The following is an 8,046-nucleotide window of genomic DNA, read 5'->3' on the forward strand; positions in this document are numbered from 1 at the left end:
GATAGGCAATCAGCTGTGTTTGTGGTCTGAGGCAGATCTACAGTAAGGTGGACTGGATGTTATCTTTAAAATACTAAGACAATCAAGTGGTCAAAGACACTTACAGCTACAGTTGGGTAACTTTAATGAAATTTACTTTTTTTGCTCAAACTGTCCTTATATACCGACAGTAGTCAGTAGTACAGGAGACAGACTATCTGGTTCCTCTGCCTCCTTTTAGTGCTCCTAATGGCATTCGCAAGATTCCACCACACCCGAAGAAAAAAACAAGCAATCAGAGTCTCTAACGCAGCCGTCGATCACTGCTGGTGGAGCTTGTGCACTCCGATCAAACTGTCAAATTAGGCCTGCTGATCAAATATGAAGAAGGATTTTGTTACTGCATTGCTTATTTCTCGCCCCAAATTTGTTGACAGAAACATATTTTAGTTGCAGTTCAGCTGTAAAATGAGAAAGTTTGCCCCAGTCGGTGGGCGGTGCTTCGTTTTGACGACAGACTGTTTTTTTTAACATGGCAGCCGGGTCACAAACTTTCTCATTCTACAGCGAAACTAAAATATGTTTCTGAAAACATTTGAGGCGAGTAATAGTCAATTCGGTAACAAATTTTTTGCAACCAGAAGTGACACGAGATGGTGGACCTCAGTACAACCGAACACCGAATAAGACATTTTTTAAGTGACCAAAACATTACAATTAACTTTCATGAACTAAAAACACACACCGTAAAAGGGTTAAAGTTCTTAGATGAAAACACGGACAACTCCCAGACCGGACAACGCCGTGGTAGAGACCTGTCAATCACCGTGTAGCCCCGCCCTAAAGCATCCCCTGCTTTATGGTCTGTGTGACTCTAAATGGACCATAATGTACTAAATGAACATCATGCTGTATTGAAGAAGACTTGAAACTAGAGATTGAGACCATAAACTCATGTTTACAATGTTTACTGAGGTAATAAATCAAGAGAGAAGTAGAGTCATTTTCTCATAGACTTCTATACAAACAGACTTCTTTTTGGCAACCAGCGGTGTCGTTCCCTGATGCAAGTTTACGGCACTTTTCACTTTTCAGAACCAGAGGTTGACACTTTTTAGGATATAGTGACATTTTGAGAAATTATAACAAAAAGTTATTTGTTACCAGCTGCAGCTTTACAGTGGAGATGGTCTAAACCTTCATGTAGCTCAACTAAAGCAATACATTCAAATCATCGTGACTTTCAGGGTAATGTCCAGGGCATTGTGTTACAGCCCACAGTCCTTTCTGGTCAGACCAGATGGTTGATTAACCCCTTGTAATCTGTGGAGGTGAGAGCTGTGCTTTCATTGTTGTTGTTTTTTTAAAGGAGGTCGGGGAGTCCTCAGTGTTTCCTCCCTATTGAGACAGAAAGAAGAGTGAAATGCAGGTGAAGCGAGAAAAACTCCAGGCTCCAGTGGGATTTGATCCCAGTGTGGGTACGTGTGGATCCAGAGGGAGGGGTCCCAAACCAGTACAGCCATTTCTTAGCACTGTGAATAAGCTTTCTTTACCCGCGCCTTTCATCTCCCTCCATCGTTCCAGCTCAGGACTGAAGATGCGCAGCGTGGTGACAAACTAACTTGACGTACTGACGTGTCCGTCTGCTTTGCAGCAAAGCTCTGTAATCTCTGCCGTCTGCCTCTGTTGTGTATCACAGGTACGCGGCGCAGGCAGAGGAGGCAGGTTTTAAAATTGTTTGTGTTGTAAATGTATATCTGTTGGAAGTATAATAAATGAATGTGACTTGATTCCAGCATGGCTGCACTTTTTGTTTTCTAGAGAAAAATATGTGTTAAAGGAGACGTATCATGCTGATATAGACTCATACATGTATTTTGGATTTCTGCTAGAACATGTTTACATACTTAAGAGGTATGTCGGGCTTAAGAGGTTAATGTTCAAGAAACACTTTATTTTTCTCATACTGTCCGTCTGAATATACCTGGAGTCCCCCTCTGTCTGAAACGCTCTGTTTTAGCGCCTGTCTCTTTAAGACCTCCTCCCGAAAAGGCCCAGTCTGCTCTGATTGGCTTATGAGAAAAATATGGTGTTCTCAAGCTGTGGGTGGAGGTAATCAGATAGGCGGCGGTATATTCTTGAACCTGCATGTGACATAGAACAACGTATCCTCATACAAGGGTTCATATGATATCTTACGAGCCGTTGTACGAGGATACATTGTTCTAAATTCATTGTTTGACCTGGGTCTTTGCATGAAAATATACAATATAATCGACTTTACCCCTGAAACGCCGTCTAAAATTAGGCCTCACCTATCTTTGTAGTTAGGAAACAGTCATGTCAGATCATTAAACACAGTTAATCTCTTCATTCATCAATAGTAGCCTTTTTCCACGAGGCCCCGACGCTACATGTTTCCTCTTAACCATGCAGTACTTGTTCTTTAATCTGTTGTGTAATTGGGAGCATACCTTCTCCTCTCTCTTCTTTTTTCCTTACTGACATCATCCTTTTGTTTTGCTCTGAGATCACAGTCAGCCGTGGATAGCATCTCAACCCTGTCTATAGGAACGGTAGGCTTGATTCAATTAGGGACTTTAACTTGTGTCAGATGCTTCGGTTTGAAAAACAAGTTTGTTTCCTTGGGGTACTTCCTGGTTACTGCCATCCAAAAGAATGAACCCAAGTACGTTATCTGCACGCATCATAACACGGAGTCCTTGATCCTGACGTGTCCATGGAAACAGTGTTGGATGTGTTCCCTGATGTTGCAGCAAGATTATTTTTTTTCTGATCTAGGCAGCCTTCAAAAAACTGACTGGCTTGTCTTGTTTTCAGTTTGTGCGTTGGTAGGAACTCCAGAGGGCGACTCGTCTGGTTGCCAAAAAAGAAGTCTGATTGTGTCTGTGAGAAAATGACTCTACTTCTCTCTTGATTTATTACCTCAGTAAACATTGTAAACATGAGTTTATGGTCTCAATCTCTAGTTTCAAGTCTTCTTCAATACAGCATGATGTTCATTTAGTACATTATGGTCCATTTAGAGTCAAACAGGCCATAAAGGAAGCTAGGCTTTAGGGCGGGGCTCTCTTGTGATTCAAATTTGAACCCTTTTACAGTTTGTTTTCAATTCATGAAAGTTAATTAAAACGTTTCGGTCACTTAAAAAGGTCTTATTCAGTGTTGGGTAGCTCTACCATCTCGTGTCACTTCTGGTTGCAAAAACCAAACTCCACTCGCTGCTTTAAAACGGCAGCCCACAAACCAATGGGTGACATCATGGTGACTATGTCCACTCCTTATATACAGTCTTTGCTTGAAACACTGGTTTTGTGGCTCCGCCCACTGAGGTTTACCTCATCCAGTGATATGACTTCTTCATCCTCCGCCTTTGAAAAACTTGCATGCAACTAAAACTCCAATATGTTCTTTTTTATATCGGTCATCCGCCTTCTCCTCCCCGTCCTCTCTGCTCGGCATCATCATCACATTGTGAATCCACGACCAGAGACTGATGGTCATGCAACCGGGCCTGCACACATGTGTGTACATGTGTGTGTGTGTGATACAGTGAAAGTGAGAGAGAGAGAAAGCTCCTACAGACCAGATCCATCAACAGTTCCAATGGGTTTGACCCTTGCAGGTTAACCGCAGCCATTAATATAAGAGCTTCCCTCCCATTCCTCCCTACTTCCCGCACTACCTCGCGTGGGGGAGGAAAGGCCTCTGTGTGTGTGTGTGTGTGTGTGTGTGTGTGTGAGAGAGAGAGAGAGAGAGAGACACACACGGCTGTTGACATGAAGAAATAGAGCTAGATCAAACATTCTGGCGGCTGAAAAATGGAGTCGGCGGTCACGTATGTTCCACAGCAGAGATCTACAGTTGTCTGCCCGCTGTTGTTATTCTTAGTTGTTTCCTGTGAAGATGGAAGTTTATTTTGAAAAGACAGTATGCATGTAACAAGCGAAAACAGACATGTTGCTGGACTTTTGCAGGAACAACGCACGAAAAGTGAGGAGTAATTTTTCGTAAGATATCAACAAAACGGGGATGAATTTATATCATTGTATAAAGAGAGTGACATGAGAAGATCAATCTCATGTCTGTAAGTTAAATCAGCTATAATCACTATTTTAAAGTGATTAGTGACTCGTCTAAAACATTTAAAAAAGGAATAACTTCAATAGAATCATTCTATACACTGTAGCTTCTTTATATTCTATTAGAATGTAAAGAAGTTACAGTGTTGCCTTTTCTTTTCTTTTCTTCCCACAAGAACGTAATTTTGTCAGGTTGATAAAAAAATGTCACTTTACTTCCTGACATTATTGTTACTTTAATCGCTCAACACTGATGTTCGACTTCTTCTTCTCCTCCTCTGGAATGGATGGACCGGCTCACCACCGGTTATTTCTCACAAGCCCTCTCCCGCTGGCTCAGTGTAATATTCCTCGACTGATTTGTGTTCCTTCACAGGGTAATTTAACATAAGACTTTCCTGTCAGACTGTGGCAAAGGCAGATTTGACAAATTAAGTATGAACATATGTTGTTCCCACCAATACTGCACAAATGTAGTTGGTCGGTCGAGGCTTATAAGTAAAGCGTTTTATCAATAAATCAATAAAACAGGCTGAAATAGAAAAAAGCCACACTCAAGTGTCAAAAATTAAAACATCATTTATCAGTTTTCACCTGCAGAAATCTTCTACCAGTGAAGTATAAATAACTCGGCAGCAGGCAGAAACCTTGTGTGTTCAGTTATGATTATGACTCTGAAGAAAATCAACGATTGCAAAGACCTTGCTGTTTTTCTTCTTTTTCTGCAAGTTTTGGAGAACATTAACACTTTTTTCTGTTTCAGTTACTGATGATAGTTCTGCTTTTTCTTTTTGCAATATTGAAGACAATTTTTCATGCCATCTGGACACCAAGAAGCGAGCTGCTCAACCTTTTATATTTCATGACAGTTCTATTAAAATGCATTTAATGGACTTGGTCTACATTGTGTAAAAAAAACAAAAAAACTCAAACTTAAATAGGAGTTTAGATATAAAGAATAAAAACAAGACACAAAGTAGTTCATCTGAACTTGCAGTTTGCTTATGAAGTTGTCAAACTTGACTTACCTCCAAACTATGCTCTCTATTTAAATATATAAACTTTCTCCTTCTGCTCATCCAAAGTGAAGGTCCAAACATTAGATAGTTTGCCCTTCACAGCCCTCTAGTGGTGTTGTTGTGGTGCAGGTACAATGTTGATGCATGAGACTTAAATTAAATTAAATCAAGTCATTTAATTAAAATCAATCAATATACAAAGCTCATTTAACTTTAGTCAGATAAAATCCACAGGCCTTATTTAGTCATTAATTACAATGTAGTGCTGATATAATACAGACGATACAGTAGAGTAGGTTTTTTTACACAATGGATCACACACACACACACACACACACACACACACACACACACACACACACACACACATTTGGGCTCATATCTTTTTACAGTAGAAATTTCCCTTGACTTGAGAATGAACATTTGTATAATTTAATGTTACTTCATCAACAATCACCCAACATCAGTGTGTTTAGTCAACGTAAAAATAAATATGTTAATCCGTCATTGTGGCATGTTACTCAGTTCTGTAATGCGCCCAAAATGATCATTTGGTTTTATTTATGTCATTTTGGCCATTGTTTTTATATGATGCTCACAGTCAAGCTACAATACCAGATCTGGGAACACGGCGACTTCGCTACAACACAGTGTGATGGGGCAGGAAACAGAAATCAGACAAGTTGTGAACGACCATGTTCGCCAAATTACCCAAACCAGCCACGACATTAGTATACAAATCCCGCTGTGGTCTTTAATGCCTAAAAACTCACCAGTGCAGCGTTGAAGTACGGCCTACGGCGAGCTGCCATGCATTGTCTACGGAAAGCTGCAACTGCTGCTCTGAGCTCAGCAAGCTGCAGATATTTTGATTCTGCGGTGAACCAAAGGTTAGGCATAGTTGCAAAGTGCGGCCAGAGAGTACCCGCAGCCAATCAGTAAGCGGAGTCCTGTGACACGTTGACCCATGTTACCGTGAAGTTCTTCCTGCCTGAAACACACGATCACGCCTCACCACGCAGAAAAATGTTGTCATTGAAGCGCGCTGCACTATGCCGCAAAAGGGCTTTTTTAAGGTGAATGCACAAAATGTTGATTTCCTGATGTGGGTTTGAAAGTTCAACACTGGCTTGTACAGGAAGTCAGCTGAAGAAACGTCCCTGGAGCGACTGAAGCACGAGTGTAAAATGTAAAACCACCATCACCAGCTGGCAGCAGCTCAACCATCCTAATGCTACAACCTTATCCTTCTTTTTCTGCCATATGTTCTGACAATGTTGTCAAAACCCCTCAGAATTTACAAGGGCCTAATAGCTCTTAGGGAGTCAGAGTGTGCAGCCAAAAGTGCCTTTCAGGAGGTCCCTTATTCTCAGCGCGGGGTCGGAAGTGGTCCACAACGGGCCCGAGGCGGCTTACAAGAGGCTATTAGAGGCCTACGGCAGGATGCCTCACAAATCCAATTAGGAAGAGCCGGGACTGGATCTGAACCCTCTGCTGCTGCCTGTCAGTCAGAGCAGGAGAGAGCAGGTGTCCGGTTACCACAGATGTAAGGAATAGAAGTGTGTGTGTGTGTGTGTGTTTGGAGCAGGTTCTGTGTGTCTGCAGTGTATTAATGTGCATCACGTGTTTCTATGTATGCATGTTTATTGTTTGAGTTGTGTTTGTCTGTGTGCTTTCTCACAGTAACACGTGTGTGTTAGCAGTGTAGCTGTGAGAAAGCTGCGGGGCGGCTCCCTTGGTAAATGTAGTCCAATCCACCGTAACCAATGGAGAAATCTAACTGGCTATTACCTAATCACTGATGTCATCTCCCTGCTGTACATGAGCTCTGACCGACATCGCTTGGAGGCTGCCACTCTTGAGTAGTGTCAATAGAGCTCTGAAGGGACATATTTCTGTTGGCCAACCCCGGAAGTAAGCATTGCTCATGGTTCATTTGACAAAAACAACCCTAATGGGATTATCTATTAGATTATTCCAGAACATAAGCTCTGTGGCAAACAAAAGTTTACGATACTTACACGTTTCGTTCGGCAAGATAATCGTCACAAAAGAATACAGCTGTTATGATTTTTGAAATCGACAGACGTAAAAAGCTAACGTTGGGCTATAAACAAACTACATCACGGTCGCATGAGTGCAAGTTTTCACAACATGGCTGTAACGGGGACTAGTGTCATTTAGCAACCGCCTTTTTTAAGACACGTAAAAGCTTTAAAATTAAAGAGAGGGGTATTCACTGATGTATTTTATATTGTAGAACAAAGCATCACAATATCCTAAACTTGTGTTAACCACAGGCCTCATGTCAGGCATCTATCCTAGAAAAAAACCTAAAAACGTTAGCTTTGATATGAGGGAACAGGAAGTGCAAATATGCTGACTGATTTCAGGTGTTTTAGGACTCATTCTTGCAGCTCTCTATAAGTCAGACTACCTGCTGCTTTAGTATAATTTATTAACTATGCAACAGCATTATTTTTTAAACTATCGCTGCACATGCTATACCAGTTTTCCTTTGTTTCATGCCATGTTGAAGTTTGCTATAAGCAAACTTTTTATTGTTATTTTTGGAGCTGCAGGAGTATTATGCACCGAGAACGAGCACGGAAACACAGATGTGAAATGTGGAAAATGTATTGTCAGACATTAATAATGGGTATGTTATGGAGGCTGGTATCAAGCCGATCACAATGGCTCCTCTAACTTCATTAAAAGCAGTGGTCTCCCCATTAACTACTGACAAGTTGATAAGAGTGGAGAATCTGTAAGAGCTTTTTCCTGCAGGAAACTCATCTGGGCGAGGGCAGATGGTAACTCTTTCTAATTCTCGTCAGAGCTCCCCATGTTTTCTTTGAGTCATCATTGGATGTTTTTTCCCAACTTTTCGTTGTAATCTGCGTGGGTGTGCCTTGGCTAATTAAAGATAGTGAACTATTGATTTG

This window comes from Anarhichas minor, unplaced genomic scaffold (assembly GCF_050575085.1).
Source record: "Anarhichas minor isolate MPS153535 unplaced genomic scaffold, ASM5057508v1 ptg000011l, whole genome shotgun sequence".
NCBI classification, from domain to species: Eukaryota; Metazoa; Chordata; class Actinopteri; order Perciformes; family Anarhichadidae; genus Anarhichas; species Anarhichas minor.